General features: G+C 37.5%; 1 protein-coding gene across 2 annotated transcripts in view; it reads right to left on the bottom strand.

The window, feature by feature from the left end:
• Nucleotides 1–19,272, bottom strand: part of LOC124171049 (CUGBP Elav-like family member 5) — a 379,376-nt gene that overhangs the window by 171,422 nt on the left and 188,682 nt on the right. The window contains exon 2 of one of the 2 annotated variants that reach the window (XR_006867638.1): nt 9,227–9,298. The exons of the other annotated variant lie outside the window; for it this stretch is intronic. The gene's annotated coding sequence lies outside the window, so the exon portion shown is untranslated. The remainder of the gene's footprint in view (nt 1–9,226; nt 9,299–19,272) is intronic. 2 annotated transcript variants of the gene reach the window in all.

The raw sequence follows: 19,272 nt of genomic DNA, 5'->3' as shown, positions 1-19,272 counted from the left end.
CTTCAACACCAAATAAGGAAAGCCTTGACTGAATATCGTAACCTAATTATTATCATGAATGAATTTACATGTTCTTTCTATACATACATATGTTTTGGAACATGAAGCTGCACTAACTTCAGTGATTGTGGATAGTTACTTAAAGATAGGACGATACCAGCGGGGTAAATGAATTTTTGCAAGTCACTTTTCTATGAACAGCGTAAATGCTTTGATCATTTTCAGAATTCCGCGTAAAAAAATAGATGACTCAAACAACTTAAAATATGCAAACAGGGAATCTTAATCACAATGAACCGTATTTGACTGACACTAATAACGTGCACTGAATGCACTTCCGCAGATATTCACCATTTTTATAGCCGTCAGAAGAAGATTACAAGTTAATGAGATATGACTGCCGATAGAGATGTCATTATAAAGGTCTAAATTATTAAGACGGGACAAATTTACAGAAACAGAAAAACGGGAAAAAAGCCGTAAACGAAGCTTATTAATGCGGGCATCATTTGAAAAAGGTAATTAAATACTTGAGAGAGAGAAATTCTCAGAGAAAAATCCACATTAAGGATCTCGGAGCGAAGAACGCAGCATTTGCCGTTCTCGGAACTAATTTCGGGTGATTCAAAAAGCAAGAATAAAAAACCCTGGAGAGACAGGAGAGCAATAAAGGATATGAGGGAAAAGAGGGCGGGGAGTGGGAGGTGGCCGGATGAAATATGAACGAAAGACGGACCCCTTGGGTGCCGCAATAGGCCTCCATAACGGGCCCACGCTCATCCCAGCGAAGAAAAAAAGAGTTCAAAAGGCAACTGGAGACTAAGACCACGTCGCACTAAATTCTTAAACAACAAAGCCATAGGGTGGATGAGACCTCCATATTATAATTGGATTAACCATTAACTGTAATTCTCATCAATATTTTTCATAAACATATCGTTTAGTTAGGCATATCGTATCCTTACTACACATATGCCTATTCTTTAACTTTTATTTTATAATTTATAAACATCTGTATTCCCTCCTCCGATTTAACCTGAGATACATCTTATCCAGAAATTGAGTCGTAAAATCAGGGAAGGTTTTACAATGTAGTATTACTACTGAGTATGATAAATCTTGAAAAGAGTGGTAACCTATAAGTGGAACGCTAGTTTGCTGAGTCAGTGCTGACCAAAATTTTCCTTCAAGTCTCAGGCATCCGCCGTTGTAAAATTCCAATACGTCCTCAGAGTGCTGGGAGGCCAAGGAAGAGGAACTAACCCCACAGCTTGAATATGTGAAATAATCACAGGCTTGTGGCTTGGTCCGGGGTAAGCTCTAGCCTCACCTATTCAAACAAAACTTGGGTTTAATCACTGATAGAGTTTATTGGTCGATTCTCCCAGCCAAGAAACAAAATTAAAATCTCTTTACCCTCTAGTTCAAGTTTAATCGCATCCCGTAGTAATGCTACGTAACACTTTCCCTGCTATTAACATTCAGTTTGTGAACATGATGAATTTCTGGGGGATAAGACGGTAGAAGTGGCTTAGGAAGACATACCGGGAGCTGTCAAGAAACAGGAAGAGGTTGGAGCAAAGCACGAAGCGAGAATTTCGGGGGCGGAGGAGTAGGAAAGGAAAGATAGAGGGAAGGGGGTATTTAAAACGCGGCGGGAGTAGTTGGATGAGGAACAGTTTGAGGAAATCCTTAAGAAATGCAGCTCTGCAATTAAAGCGAAGAGTTGAGCGTTTAAGGATTGGTGACACGCGAGCTGCGGCGCTTTATACGAGGCGGAAGGAAGGAAGGAGGCGGAGGAAAAGCGGTGGATGATGGGAAGGGTGGAAGGGGTTGGGCGGATGAGGAAGTAGTACTCGGAGGAAATTAAGGTTGGCAATGAGAGTAAGTGGTAAGAGAGGAAGGAATGGGGTGAGGAAACGGAGAGCGCACTAAGAGAAGTTTGGAACAGTGAGATGCATGCCGGGAAGGAGGAGTAAGGGAGAGGGAGTGAGGAAGAGGAAAAAGGGAAGAGAAAGATTTTTGGATGGAAGGAAAGAGCAGTCTGAAATGAATGAGAAAAGCCATGCTTATAGCGCGCATTCCGGAGAGTGACTGTGTGTACGGGCAGGAAAGTGTTGAGGGAAGTGCGAAAAGAAATCAAGAGAGAGATGAGTGGAAGAGTTAAAGCTGAAAGAGTATTAGAGGCACCGTGAGACGCGTCGTTGGTGTCAAGGTTGTCATACTGTAATTGAGTTCTCACGGCCGCCAACCGTCGTATTTTTGTCCTAAATTCGTGTATAAAAGTCACATGTTTCATTTAGATGCTAGGAATAATTAAATTATATGTTATATACTATCCCTAAGGTGGGTACTGAAACTGTATAGCGTAATAGATGATTTTTACTTCTTATTATTCTATCACGCAATTTTCCAATATTCCTACATAAAACAAATCAGCAGCCACTATCCCCATGGTTTTATTAAATATATGTGCAAAACCTCACCATGAATCCTATGGATATCGGAATTAAATAGTTTATTCAACAGAAATCCGACAACTCATATGGGTAACTCAAATTCATATATATTTTATTAACAAAATTATTTTTTATGTATCATGAATTGGATTCCAATTCGTAAAGTGGTGTCAATAATAATTCAATATTTATTTGCATTGGGCTTGTAGACATTGTTTGGAACAGGGAATAGCAGAAAATGTGTTCAATTCCAATTAGCGGTAATCATCACTCAATTCAATCCTTTACATTTCCCAACCCAATGTCACCTCAGACACAAAAGGGCATACCTGGGTGGTTTATGCAAATAAAATTCGATGGATCTCAAATTCATACCCAATTACTGAGTCATGAACGTTTAAATTAAGCATTGATTAGCATGTCGCAACGAAATTTTCTTTTTTTTTAAGGCTTAGAAGATACAATTGCCGACAGAATAAATAGAGTTAGCTGGCATTAAACCTAACGAAATAAAATTTTAACTTCATCCTGAAGAATTCAAACTCATTGAACTCTCTCTTTAAACTCACTATTTTGACATAAAAATGGAAAATAACGAAGCGTTTACAATCCCGATTATGCTAATTTTTCAAAGCTTGTGAGATAATATAAAATTTTATTACTTTGCATATGAATCGAAATTTTATCCCAGAATGTGCTCGCCTTGACCTATGCAGAATAGCAATAAATCTCTGTGAGGTGATTCTCCTAGCAGTTTAACAGAGAAATCCAGCTCACTTCATTTCAGAAAAAATAGGTCTTACTGAAGCTTTAAACTATTCATATAATTTTTGATGGGCAAAGTGTTAACTACATTTGCATAGAGAGGTAAAAACGGGTGTAAGAAATAAATTTCAGATTTAGACGAAAAAAAAAGATTTTTTTAAAAATCAATAAAACTATGAAGTAGCCCAATGAAAAGTTCACAGAAGCATTTGAAGCTGGCCAGATGAACACTACAAAGACAAGGCAACGATTACTTTTGGTAAAACCTGATGATGCATACTCCACGGTGATGTAGAGAAACTACTCGTCTTACTCTCCAGTGTCTAACGTTCTCAAACAAAGGCAGGATTACAACCACCGATTCCCGCATCGGAGAATGTCCCAACCTGATACTGTGACCACTGGAATGGCTGGCTAAGCCAAAGATTCGCTATCACATAGGACGGGTCAAATAACAAAATCTCGGATTATAAAAACAGGTGACATAAAATAAAAATTACCGTAAATTGAATGGGAAAAAATACGTTTGCAAATAATATACTTCGTGGATCAGTTTTCCTCGCTAAATATTGATCAAAGAAGAATAATGAAATGATTAATAGATGGTAGGAGGCAAAAAAACAGTAATTAGAACGTTCCGTATTCAGGTCATAACTCTTGTACGGAACAACTGAAAAACAGAATTTTTTCGAGATGGATTACATATCTTGGTTCAATTTCACTAAGTGCATACGCTCACTATTTTTGACAAGTGACAAGTATCAAATCAACCATCCCTGAATTATAAATTTAAAATATGCTCATCGTGAATGTTCAGATACACTATCATCAATTATTACGGCGAAATACTTCCCTATATGATGCAATAATTTATTTAAAGCAGCTCAACGCATTTTTATTCCAAGTGCAGAGCAGTGGAGGGAATCAACATCAGGTGAAAATTTATGCATGATGCTTAAGATAAATTTGCAAGACTATGCTACTGATTTTTTGACGGATTAAAATGGCAGTATAATATATTTTTTTGTACGGTTATCAGTATTATTCTTCGATCTATTTTGTAAAACAAATAAATTATATCCGACAATTTACGGCAATGCATTCGATCATAATTAAAATTTTGAAAGTCATAAGGTATTCATAATATTTATGAGATTATTAAACATTAAGTATTTACCACCAGAAAAAAAAATTCAAGCCATTAACCCATGACTTTGGGTAGAATTTGGAACTATGGTATTTTTCGTTCCATTTTATTGCTTTCATTGCTCATTTTAATATTTGATAACCTTTTCAGCAACTCATTAAATTTTATCAAACCCGGGGAGGCGCCCCAATTCTATGCCATACTTGCTCAACGTTCGCAACTTATGAATGCTCAACCAGCTTAACCAGCACCATTTATATTAATGATGATCAAAACGGCGGTTTTTAATTTTTTTAAACAAAATTTCCCATTACTCAGACATGTTGGAGCAAACATACTTTCTAAAATCCATTAAAACCTATTAACATTGATACGAAAATTGAATTCATGGAGCAGTGGTGATGGTTAGAAATAATTTTCTATTAATAATTATCTCCCTCGATAAGTAACGAGCCCATTTTTAGGCAGCTACTTAACAATTCACATATAATATGATGCTATAAATATCTCATTTGAGGGCATATAAAATTCCATTCTAGTGAATAAATGTTGAAGAGTTGCAAATATTGGCTCCTTCTACTAACAGTTATTTGCTAATTGTTCGAAATTTCAGCATTAATCAAGGCCTGATGAATGAAAATTTGAAGTTGTTTAAATTCTGTATTTTGTTGCTATAGCAGTTTGTCAGTATATCCTATCTCCAATAAATCTTGGCAGTAATGCATATCCATTCTTGCTATTATAACAACTCATGGCGAACGGTAACGCATTTTTATTATTTTACCCTTTGATCAATATGAAATAAGCATAATTATAAGTGGATTCTCAATTACAGCCCTGAGAAAGCTTACTGCGTTCCAAAGCGGACGATTTTGTGACTGAAAGAGTCTATTTTCTAAAAACCTTATCAGCGGTCCACTGATGCTCTTTTGGGTGAACCCGCGTAACAATTTGAAATTAATACCCAAACAGTTTCGTCTCCGCTGCTGGAGATTTCCTATGGGCAATGAAACCTTTTATGTTACGTCGAGATTTATACATCGCCAAGGAAGGCGATGAGGATAGGAATGGGGCTTTTTTGAAGTTTCTTTTCGAAACGACAGAAATTTAGGATGATCTAACGGAATGTCTTGGGTGTCTGCTAAATTGATATTAGTCTTCTTATTTCAAAGGCCTCCCAAATTATTCTCGCTCTAAATGTTTCTTCTGTCGCCAAAGTTTCTCCGTTGGTCACGTCGATATCGTGGTCTCGGGCGACGTGTTCCAGAACGGCTGATTTCTCAAAGTATGCCAGCCGAATGGCGGTCCCTTGCACCTTTATGGCTTTTGCGGGTGTAATAACAATTTTGGCGGGCTATCGTAACGATTTTCGTAGCTGCTTTTCAAATATGTCATACGCTTAGGATAAATTTGAACGTCTTCCTCTCTTTTTCTAGTAACGGGCTCTGGAAGACTGGTATTGTCCCTTCCTTCCTAAAAGCCAGTTTCAAGATCCATTCCCTAAGAGAATTGGGATATTCAATGCGGATCAGAATTCCAATCGCACGTGGAGAAGCTATTCTCTCTGACGTTTGATCACTTTCCCTTCTAAGCCATTCTTATAACCCTCCAACGTATTTCATTTGCCTCATCATGCGCATTTGAGGCCATATACTTTCGCGAAGAAGGTAATACTAGACAAGAAATTGCAGCATAGAGAGATATTGTCGTGTTCTGACTAGTTCGTACTAGTCTTATACCAAATATATCACAGTCGTTTGGTACACGAAAATATATAAATTACTATTCTACTCATAGATAGCGAATGTAAATATAATCTTGAATAGTCTAATTCATAAAATTACTGCCAGTCCTGTATAACACATTTATCGGCCATCAGGTAAAATCATTAGGTTCAACTACGGAAAATTGTAGCAACTGAATACAGAAATACTCGTAAATAGTACTGAATTCCAGGCATATCCGAGATATACATTTGAATAATATTCAATTTTATACTTTCTCTTCAAAAAGGTAGAATATTTATTATTCTCCTAGGTTTGTTTAAGATAATTCAAACAGGAATGAAGTCCTCTTACATTATTTTTACCATATTTTGCCGTTTTCACTAAATATTTCTTTTTTTTACTAACTCTCAATCCCATTCTTTCTAACTGATCTAAAACACTTCCTTTGAGACTATTATTCATCTTTGCACTACTTAAACTGTTTAATATTCACAAAAGGTCGTCCATGCATAAACTTTCTCTAGCACATGTATTCCCACATGACGTCTCTGTAATTTGTTTCTGATATTAGTTTTTGCGACGTTCAAGCTCGCAGTAGGGTAGATTTTTGGGTCTCGTCCGTGTTGTCATTTTGATGGCGACGTTTCACCTACTGTGCTTTAGGCGTCGTTAGGCTAGGCTGAAGTGGAGAGCGCTTCTAGGGTTTTCGATGTTTATGCGGTAATGCCAGACTGAGAGCGCCATCCGGATGTATTGTTTAACTTGGACACAATTGGGAATGGTGTCCGTGTACATTTCCCTAAGAAGGCAAGAGAAGACTTCACTTCAGCTTGGTCTGACCTCTCTGTCTCACCTGACATAGAACTCTCCACATCAGCCTGGCCAGAGGATACCTGCAGCACAGTAGGTGAAACGTCGCCATCAACATAGCAACGCGGATGAAACCAAGAAATCTACCCTACAGCGTCCCTCTTCATACCTTAAACCGAAGTTTGGTCGGAATATCAATAATAAATCGCCAGAAAAAAATAAAAAAGTCACAAAATATATAATCAAACTTCAGTGGAAAGCTTAGTTTTAGTTTCAAATTCCTTGCGTTGGTGTTTTAAAGTTTAATTTTATCAATTAATAACGCCCTTTCCTTAAGTCCTCGTAAAATATTTGCTGTTAACAGATTTTTATAAGACTGCGAAGTTACTACGTGAATTTTATGTAAGTCTTTTTTAAAAATCCTGGGATATCCCGTCACCAGAAATTAGCGACACACACTATCTCTCAAAGAAAAGTTGAAACGATCGTGTTCACCTGAAAATAGTGATGCAAGAAGCATGAAATAAATCGTCACAAAAAAGTTCAACACAGAGAAAATTCTAAAATTATCAAACAAATAATGATATACGATGTCTACAATTTTATTTAATACAGAAAAAAAAATATGGAAGTTAAGTAACGTATCGGATTATATATCTAGTGAATTTTTATCCATAGGAGCGAGAAATGAACGATAGCAGCAGCCGAAAAGTCAATGATGGAAGCATTCGAAATTTGATACAACAGAGCAATAATATAAATCAATTGGATCGATCTGATGAGTCTTCAGGAAGTTCGAAGAGGAGTGGGATAAAAGAGATATCTGCGTTTTCATTCGAAGAAGATGGAAAAAACTAAACTGGTAATACCCACGAATATATTAAACCGAGGATAGTTAAGTCGGCCTCTGGGTGTGTCGTCACCCCCCGTGCATTCAAATGGGATTACAACAGTCTCCACGCTCCTCTCTGACGGGCAGACCAATCTAAAATTTTACAGATAAATAAGCTATCACTAGGCGTGTTTAACCGAGTCCGTTAAAAATCATCACATTTCACCGCAAAGGGGATATTTTAAAAGAATGATCAGTCCGAAATTGAAATGAGGCTGAAGAGGCAACAAAATCAACGAGACAAACTGTCGAGGAAAAAGCGGAACACAAGAAAATAAAAAAATGTAGACCTCGAAAAAAATATATGGAACAGACAATAAAACATATGAGACAGAACTATGTAAGTTTGAAGAGATTACCTCATTAGATAACTGAGGTGAGAGCTTCGTCGACCAATCTAACTCTCATTAATAATGAAGACCCTCTAACCCTCAGTAGAATATCACATATTTGTTTCCACAAATTATATTTAAATATTTATAATCATTGAAGTGTTATTTTTACCCAACACTTCAAATTTCTCATGTCCCCTCAGATTCTTAGTATACAGCGACAGCTCTCCGAAAAGAAAACACAATCTACGAATGGAAATCAGCGAACGATACCAAGAAGGCTTTAAACTACAAGGAACATACTACCAGAGCTTCAAGGGCGAGAAAGCGCCTTGTTTGTTTACCAGAACGACTTCACTGTTTTTTTAAGCCTATCCTGATCATAACATAGGATGTAGTATTCACAAAATCTGGACATCCCTGGGAAAATTTAGGCTGGTGAACCATGAAAACCAATATTAAAACTGCGCGCCCTCAACCTAGGGAACAAGGTGTTACTCTACTGACATTGGTAGTATAAGTTAAGACAGAATCCACCAAAAGCATCAATTGACATGAAAAATACATGATACATCCATTCGTTTACACACATGCAGCGAGCTAGTAACACCTGCTTAGTAATATAGATAAATTTTATCTTATAGAGCTGTGTATTGAGTATCATTATTTTGTATTCATCACATTTAATATACTACTAAGTGATTTGATTTTTTTACTTTGATATGAACATTTATAGACATGAATTATTTTAAATTCAAGCATCGATACAAATTACGCAATAAATTCAATCCAAACCCGTCTAAAAAACTAATTAAAATCTTAGGAACATTAAAGGAACGAGTAGGTTTAAATAGGGCTTATCGATTACAAAGGTAAAATACCTATAGAACATATGAGCTCCACCGATCCAATGAATGGCTGTGCATGCAATACAACAGACATGACAAGTGCCCGATGAGACACATCTCAGCGACATATATAGGTTGAAAATGGGACACGTACTAATTGAGGACAAAAAGAAAACAAATGTACCATGGACACACAGTTAGTAACACCAGGGCGTAACAACACTTAGCCAAATCATTGCAACTCACGGTCAGTCATAGTCCGATGTCTCGTACTTCAGAGGAACTTTTACGGCCTCCGGCATATGCTACGCCACTCACCTAGAAAGAAAAGAAGTACATCAGTTAAACTACAAAAAATAATAATACATGAAAAAGAATCCTTCCGACCCGCTTAAAAGAGTTACATGATACATTTTGGACTAAATTAGTTTTTCCTTTCAAGTATTTATCAATTTTGCTTAATGCATCATACCTGATAGAATAAAAATAATTTCAAAAATATTACACTAGTATTTATAGCACTCTTAGAGCCTAAACCCTGGTACTGCAATTCATATGAATCTCTATCGATTGGATCAACAAAAATAATGGTGGACATTCTTTCACGACCAATACTCAATCAAATTTGATCAAAACAAATAACCACTGCATGCTTACATGACATTTTTGTGCGTAATAAAATATTTGGCAACATAATACGGGTTCGACATTTTTCAAAGGTAGAGGATCCAATTGGTTGAGAAAATTAACGTCTAAAAAGCAAAATACACGGCTTACCACATTTCCTGTAAAAAACACACCACTAGCTCGTCCTCAGTTGCTAATAAAATAGGCTTCCAACTTACACGAAATTCTCAAAAAAAAAACTACAATTCTGCACGGATTTCAATATGCACATCTCCACATAATTCAGCTTCTAACCGAACAAGAACACTGTAGTCTTCCTTTTTTTGGCACGAACATTGGTGTATCTTACGACTGTAGAATTCAGGTCGGAAAATAATTTCTTCAATTGAACGTATGCTTAATTGTGCGAGTTCTCTAAGACGAATAGCATCATAAAAATCCGAAGGCCAAAAAAACATTCCGCAGCATAAAATGCCTCTTCTGCATCTTCTCTTTTAGCGAGCATGAATACCAATTCACATTATCACCGAATGCAGGAATAAAACACGGAACTGCAAATGAGTCTGGGGCAAGGGGGCGGAGCAGCGTTGAATTTGGAATAGAGTTTCGAGGGAGGGGATTAGTAGATTTCATCGAGTTAGCTGAGCCATCTATTCCCGCCTCTTAGCCCTCCTTCCAACTCGACGCGCCTCCACACACCCAATCCAGCTTTTCTTCCCCTTCTTCCTGAAGCTCTGTCCTCTCCCACAAGTCACTCCGTTCCCTTCCTCCACCCCAGTGATCCACACACTCCCCATGGATATTGCTTGAGTTCCGTCCTCATATTATTGCCCCCGATACATTCTTTTCTCCGTCTCTCTTTCTCCAAAAACCACTTCCATAATATTTTAGGCTCCAATATGCTCCCCGGACCGGGTGGAAGGGGAACAAATTCCGATATTTCATTTTTGATCCTCGCCAAGTCACGTCTAGTCCACATATAACTGTAAACACGCAGCAAGTCATTCTCCGTTTGATTTCTGGGATTTTTTGGTGAAAATTTTAAACTTAACTACTTAAAACTCCACTCAAATTAAAAATGGTAAACGGTGTTACCAAAAAAATAAACAATCAAGATGACTATGCATGAATATTCGCCCACAATTTGAATACCAGGGCAATTTGACCTCAGAAATTTTTATTAAAACGAAAGATACTTAATTCAAACACTTGTTTGTGTATCATACCTAGCTTCTGAAAAACTAGCATCATAAGATCAAGTATTAATTCAATACTTCTGTCATTTAACAGTTTCACGTCGCTCGACTGATGGTTATCCTCATATGTAAATTCAATTGGAAAATATCACGATTCACAAAGATATTCCTGCCTCTTTTCCAGGAGAGAGAAATACGAGTAGTAGCCATGTGAAAAATATCACAGAGAAATTTATATACCTAAAAGTTGATTCCATACCCCGCATACAATCTATGTTTCTGCAGCATCCTCGTCCTTCCCGCATCCCCCTCTTTCATTTCCCAGTTCCTATTGCTCTTCATCACCTCACTCCCTCAGACTTCCCGCCCTAATCTCCTCCCATTCCCGCCAACTGCACCGACATCAAACCTCTCCCCACCTCCAACAAAGACTCCCCCCCTCCGCTGGCCCATCGGCCATTTCCCAATCCCCACTCCGACTTCCAAGTCACGGGTGCACTTTATTCTCGACTCGGAGGGGAGAATTGGAGTGTCGCCGCTGTAAAGGCATTTAAGAGTTCAGGGGAGTGAGAAAAAGAAGATAGAGGCATTTGGGAGCGGGAGAGGGGATTGTGCTGGTGGAGAGGGGGGAGATGGAGGGGCAGCAGAAGAGAGGGAAGGACGGTTCTGAAAAAGGGTTATAGAGAGAGGATGGCGGCAAGGATGAGTTCACTTTAAGGGCATTTAAGGGTCACGAGAAAACAAAATACCGCCGCAGCGGCGGCGGCCGAGGAGGCTGGGTGGTCTGAGACGGAGGAAGACGTTGGTCGTTGCATCGTACCGAGCGTCCAAGGAATAAAATTCTCAGGAGCCTTGAGAGGATGAGGGTGGGTATCGACGAATAATGGGGCTGGGTGGTGAGAGATACCCGAGTGCGACCCGATACTGAAACTCAGTTCCTCACCTATCTTCGAAATACCTAGCATGGCCGTGAGTAACCGTTAAAGGGAATGGACTGAAATAGAACTGATGGTGTAAAATGACTGGGGACAAATTTCATATTATTAAATCAAAAAACTTATCTTTTAACCAACCAATTAACGGGGAAAAACTGACTTAATTGAGTAGAAAAGCGTATGATACGGTTTTTTGGATTGTTCTTTTTTATGAATAAAGGCAAGTTTCATAAGGGCAAAAATATTTTAGCTGAAATTTTATTTTTTTCATGCGTTGAGAACAAATGTACACTTCCAACGCCAATTTACCAATTAATACGCATAAATGATTTTCATACCACATTTCACTTAAACGCTTGATTGGGTAAAACAAGAAACTGTTTCCTGCTCATTCCCCAGCGTGAAATCTATTTTTCATTTTATGTGTAAATAAAAATAATGTAAGATAATGCTTTGATACACAAAATGCCACAGAAGTATCATATAAGCATGCAGTCCCAATGTTATGTGTTCAATTCTCATTCAAATAAATATTTTTACTGCTAAAGGTATAATTGATGTACATTCCTAAACACGGCTAGAAAACTTTAACGTGAAAATCTAGCAAAATGCATGATTATTTGGAATCGAGCATAAAAGACGTATCCTTGAATGAAACTATTTCATTTATATGATCTTTATTCGAGTATTTATCTAAGTATCAATAGTAACGCAACACAAGTCGTACTTCTTGATAGGATGTTCTTCACTACATATTTTCGTCATTCTTGCTTGGCCTGAGCTACCTTGTAAAAAAGAGCAGAAATAGAAATGCACCTAGTGTACACAGAATTAGCTCTCGTGAGCAGCTTTAGCCAAAAAACGCAGACTGATTCCTAAAAAATGGCGGCGTTATGATAAGACTAGAAAGATTCCAAAAGGATACTTCATGAAAATGAATGGTATCATCGACAAAATTAAAAAATATTCTCAAATAACTAACAAGAAGGTAAGTACTAAATAATTTGCTCTTAAAGCTAATGCCCGGCAAAAATGACGTTGTCTGTCGACGATTCCATACTTTGTGGCATATAATGCATCCCTATGATGAAATAAAAATAATAATAAACCCACTATGAATGTGTTGATGTTGCTTCGGGTTTCCCACGGGGTGAAGTTCTCCGTCTCTGCCGACGTTTCGACGGACGTGTTCTCCATCGTCAAGAGGGCTTTATGACGATGGACGACACGGCCATCGAAACGTCGACAGAAATGGAGAACTTCACCCCGTGTGAAACCCGAAACAACTTCAACATCATCATACGCCGGGAAAACCTCAGATCTTTCTCCACTATGAATGGCTTACTTTTTCCGAGTAATAAATAGAACATCGAGAAAAACCTTAACGAGGCATAATCGCGGAAAGTCTACAACTCCTTTTAATTAACTCCTTGTATTTCAGTTTCACCATCGAATTTTAATCGATAAATCTAATATTTCACCAAGTTTTAAGAATGGTATCCCCCTTGGCTCCAGTTTTGTGACTGTAATAACAAAATTTATTTAACGTTAAGGTGTAATTGTTCAATTACATATTCAATTCAACGTCATCAAAGACTAATTTCTGCTAAAATTATACTCATAAAATATCCTTACTCCACCAAAATGTACGTGCACCTACTTTTTAAAAGTACCTCAAAACAGAAAATTATATTTTCGAGACAGTAAGGAGATTTAAATAATGTTCATAATGCGACTAGTAGCTATTTCCCAAGCTTTTCACATTGTGAAGAAGTTCCAACCATTAGCACCCCGCATTTTGCGGTCTCGAATTCTCTCTCAGAATGTCAAATTAGTCGAAACTCAATTATCTGAGCAGCATACGGATTTTTTTGCAAAGTCAAAAAATGTATAATTGCTTAATTACTCTTGAGAGGTGACCGACTCCAGTTCTAAAGATGCTAATCAAACCTTTTTAATGAAATGCAAAATCAATGAAGCACGCGATAATTAAATTCTCAAATAATTTAGACTTTGCAGAACGTATCCAAAAATATACCCACTGCTGACGAATAAGTTCCCGCTTAAAATTCAACAGCATTAGGAAGGGTCATCGTAAATATTCTGAAACTCACGGGAAAATAAAATTAATTATGTCATTGCCGCTCTACCCCAACATTTCTATGCAGAAAAAAGTTAATTCGCTACCTCATGGGGATTTGAACGCTCGAAAGCCACCATTGCCTCGGTGAGAAGAGGGGTCCGGGGAGACTTAGCGCTTTTCCAATGCCTAATACGACGAACGGCGAAATGTAGCGCACCTAAATCTAACCCTGCTTACTAGAATTCATGCTACCCGCTATAGCGATCTCTTTTCGTGACAGATTACTGACTTATTATCTACGAAATCATTTCGAATTTTCAGGGTATATAAATTCACCCCTAGAAAACATTGTCTTGTCCCTCAAATTTGAAAGTTTTCCCTCTGTATTCTCTCAGATTTAATTTTCTATGCTTTGAGAAGCAAACAGAAATATTTGCTGAAGCCAGCTGTACGTACCATGAAAATTTCAAAATGATAGCGTAAGTTTGAAACGAGTGAATTGCCACCTAAAGACAATATACGACGGGTCGAAGAAGAGGTTTGCGTCCTTCTAAGCTCGAATCAGATATCACTGTCGTGGTCCAATGGAGCTCGTGGTTAGGGTCCCCGCCTATCAGGAAGAAGTGGCCTTCACTCAGCGACTTGGCGCACGGGACAATGATATTGCCCGTCGCAATTAGAACGCTGTTAAGTAGGAATATAAAATAGCATTCCATAATCATTCAATAATTGCTCCTAGAAAATTCAACCTGTAAGAACCCCATTATTTCCGATATTTCAATTCATGAAATAATATTCGTATTTCAATCTCGTGAAGACCAGACATTTCAAAGCTCATTTAACGTAAGGTTACACTATCTAAATACCTTACTAAACTTCACCTCAACATTATCTTTCTCAGCTAATTACCGCAAATAAAATTCTGGGTAGCAATATATAAATCTCAATAGCACAAATTCCATTTTGATTTCGTGGTATCAAATTACGTAAAATTTATATAAATTAACCTAAAATTCATGATTTTTATTGATTGGGATACATGACATTTCATCGAAAGGTAAAAATGTTTTGATTTATTCCATTTCTAATAAAAATACATCACACCAGCTCTCTGAGCAAACTAACCATATAACTAGTCTAGTAAAGGCACTCAACTTTTTTAGAAGAAAGCGATGGTGTTTAAGGCAATTTTTTTTCGTCCATTCACATATAATTCGTGACACTGTGAGGCTAATTTAAATTACTTGCTAATTGATTTTACTCAGATGATGTATGGGGTTTTCAAAGAGCAAATTTTATAAAATTGCGATGGATGAAACGCACAGCCATTCAAATTGGAATTAACTACAGCTCATACATAATGCTGCGGATTTTATCACTACGGTTCATGAAATGGTCATAAAATGGTCACGCTATCACCAGCACAAGTCGCTATCTGCGGCTCATTCTCAATTTTCAAATTGTTCATGAATCTAGACATTAGTGCTCTTTAATTCCAAACGAAATGTTTGTTATTTCAATGAATGATTTTCAGGCTATTTATAACAAATTTATTGTGTATATAATCACAGAATTCTAGTACATTAGTAATATTATAACTTAAACGGTAAGGGATTTCCAAGTTTCCGTCATTTCTTTCGTAGACGATAAATGGTGATGATGGCAATTTGGCCATTGACTGGAATCTGTAAATTGAAACTATTGCTTAATAAGACGTGCTTTGTTGCATCACAAGTACAAGAAATTGTACACATAATTCAATCAAAGCTAGAGCGGAAAAGTTTAAGTAGAAATTCCTTCTTTTTTCCGTTTTTTACCTTAGCAATGAGTATTAAGACTGCAATTTTCCCATGAAAATTTACTGGACAACACACACTCCAAATTTAACGATGAAGGATGATTTAATACGGCAGGGAATAATCTGGATGGAAGCATTGGATTAAAACTCGCTTTTCCGCATTTCACGAGAGAGCTCTTTACGCATTTCAGCACTTATTTATTGTTATCAAACAAGGGGGGGGACCCCGAAACAAGTCAATGAATCATGACGGCGCTAAAGAGATAAAATCTTGTTGAGAAGGATAACGACGAAATATGGATTTTGGGCGAGGAGAAAAATCGAGCGAGGGAAAGTGTGACAGGGAAAGGAGATAATTGAACCAGAAGATGGCCAAGGGGCGAGGGCGAGGCTTTCCGAGCCAATTACACACCACTTTCCCACCCCGACGAGCGAGGACCACAAGTGTACCCTTCCCACGGCACCCCTCTCCTCCCATTCTTCACACCCATCCCACTCCCTCCCCTACGGCCCCCACACCCGCCGTCCAGCAGATGACCGCGACCGCCGCCGCGCCGGACTACGCACGCTCCGGCCCACCCCACCCCTCCTCTTTTCTCCCTCCCTTCTCCACCCTCCCGTCCCAACACCTACGTTAAATGCGACCGCATTCGCCTAAGAGAGAGACCCAACTAGGACATGCCTTATTAAAGAAAGAAATGAGTCGGAGACCTTGGACTCTTCCGGATGACTCGATCGTACGTGCTGAACGCAAGGGATTCTCACAATTTCAACGTCATGCACGACTGTTATCTGATATGTTCAAGGAATTATGAGGGAAAAGGAAATTAAAAGTATGTTTTACGAAACGGTATTTTTTGAAAAAAGAGTAAAAATTATAGTGATGGCGAGGAGGCATATGAGAAAAAATATATGATGCTTTCCCATTGAATTATTTGGGTAAACTTCTCTCGGGATTTTTAACGCGTAAATAACTCCATTTCTGCCATGAGTTGCCAAAAATCATAACACCAGTGAAGAAGAAATGAACGGAAAGCAAAAATGAAACACAGCAGGAGAACGAAATACCAAGAGATAAAGAGTGGCATAATGCTTATTAATGATTATATGTGACCTAATTTTATCATATTGAATAATTCGCATCGTGTAAAATACTCCACTTCTGCCATGAGTTTCTCACACTGTGGCAATACCGAGAGGCACAAAAGGTAAAAGACAGGAGGTGGGAAGAGAAAAGAAGGCAAGAAACATAACATTAGAGAAGAGGAAACGAACGGGAAGCAAAGGATAAAATCAGCAGGAGAACGAAAAACCAAAAGATAAAGAGTGCGACTAAATGTCACCTAATTTCGGTGAAAAAATGGCTTTAGTAATTTTGCACACAATGACATTTAATGCGAAAAGGTTTAAACGTTAATGTATTTTCTCTGATGATGATGCGTAGTTTACATAAAATACGGTACGAGTAAAAAAATTGTTTCTGAAATATTTTTTTTTCTTTCATCACGCGGGCAGTCCAAACCGTTACTTCGCCGACCACTTCGTTTTTGCAACCTGACCATACTAAGTCCTCAAAAGTAAATGAAAATACTATCTTTTTGCGCCTAAAAGAAGATATCCCACCAGCTGTGCGTCTCTAAATATTCGAAGGCTGTTGATTTTATCTGATTACCTCTGAGTTTACGCTCGCGAATGCAGTATTTCAAGACGGTGGAGATTAAATTAACCGGACAAAATTATCGATTGAATATTTTACACAACAAAAAACTCTCTCACATCTGAGTGCATCTGATTTTACGCAATCGCTTCATTTTTTTGTCTCAAATAGTACAGTGAGGTCTTTATATCGGAAGTTTTAACATTCAACAACAGACGACAAAATACATCCACGTTCTGGAACGGGCAACCTTTCCAGGCAGGACTCGTGACCTTCGGTATGGTAGGCGAGGACTTTCCTCGCCACCACCGAGGCCAATAAATATTTTTTGGCCAATTTTCAAAATTTTAATCCAAGCTATGATTGAGAGCAGAATAAAGCAATCAAGTTTCACCGCAGATAAAACTAAGAAATACACAAACTTTATTTTCTGTAAAAATCGGATAAACGTCCAATTACAACCACAGGAAGATTAGAAAAACTCAAAGGCCACATCAAAAATGCAGGAATATAAACGACGTTGCGGCAATGTTTCCCAGTACGACTTTGGTCTCCTATTTTTTGTAGATGATGAAGTATATGTTTATTATATATTAATATAAATTTTGATATCTTCGGAGCATTTCATAAACCTGTTTTCCTTCAAGAAAAAAGATTCCTCGTTATGACCACAGCTTAAATAACTATAAACTATCGCTAATCTGCATAAAAATCGACACTCAGAACATCAGGCAACATCATAGTATGGTATTGTGTGTTCGGTATCGAAACAGATTCGGAAAAACTGCTGACTCCTTCAATTTATTCTAACTGCCAAGTTTTACGCTCTAAAAATATGCTTCCGTGCTTAAACCATTGTCGTAAAAATATTATAAACTTGGTATGATAAAGTTTAAACTCGATTTTCAATATATGTTTATCGTTTATCTAGGATTCATTTTAATAAATCCACCGATTTTCATCAAATGAAATTATAATTATAAAATTTTAAATCACGGTATAATATTAATTACGCCATTCAGTTTTTCATTCTGCTGAAAAAATAATTTCACGTGAACTTTGAGGAAAGTTAAAGGGACTACGCAAAGTGTAAAAGTTTCTCTATCCTATCTGCAACGTACTGCTGAGGTTTTCATAGGAATCATCTAAGAACGTCTACCTTTAATGAAAATAGAGCACAAAAGTTATGATACAATGTTCCTCTATAAGTTGAGAAGGCTAAAAAAAACTGTCTGCTCCGGATTCGGAAAAATCGACCCTCTCGATGGGAAAAAGAGCTTTCACATTAAGTTGAGATATTTCATTTTCCGCGGCAGGCATTTTCCGAGGCAAAGCTTTCTCATCGGTCGGTTTTCAGTCATCCCAGGTTTTAATAAGGGTGAGCTACGAGCTGCCACGAGAATTTATTACATTCTGGGAAGAAGGTTGATGAAAATGCGCCACATTTTCATATCTGTACTTGACAGCAGGTAAATGTGGATACAAAATTGTAAAATTTATCATCGAGAACTCAAATCTCATTGAAAATATAGACATAAATACAGATCCTGAAGACAAAGAGATAAATCCTATGTTCAGTTTTTCATCAAAAACGAAATTCATGGTACAGTTCATGTTCCATGAAATGTCCTGTTATTTTCCTACCAGTTACATATAATATTAACGAATAGAGGAATGATTACCAATTATTCTCTCAACTGGAACATCAGATATACATTCTGATGGTACTATTATGACCCATACTTAAATACAGAAGACATATATGAAACAATTTTCAGCCTCTTAGATGTAACTTGATAGCATTGTTAATGAAATGTTTTAGACGGCAGTTTGCCTGATTACATTGCACTACAGAGAAATTTATTTATATTGGAAGAAAATCCACACATATTTGTGCAAAATTGTGTTTGGATTTCATGCATTTTACTGTCAAGATATCCTTCAAAAAACAAACATACCATTCCCTTCTTAAGGGCCTAGTACTAAGATGCGACAG

Source organism: Ischnura elegans, chromosome 1 (genome assembly GCF_921293095.1).
Source record: "Ischnura elegans chromosome 1, ioIscEleg1.1, whole genome shotgun sequence".
Lineage (NCBI taxonomy): Eukaryota > Metazoa > Arthropoda > Insecta > Odonata > Coenagrionidae > Ischnura > Ischnura elegans.
Note: the sequence above shows the minus strand (reverse complement) of the source record. Positions and strands in the feature narration are given on the sequence as shown.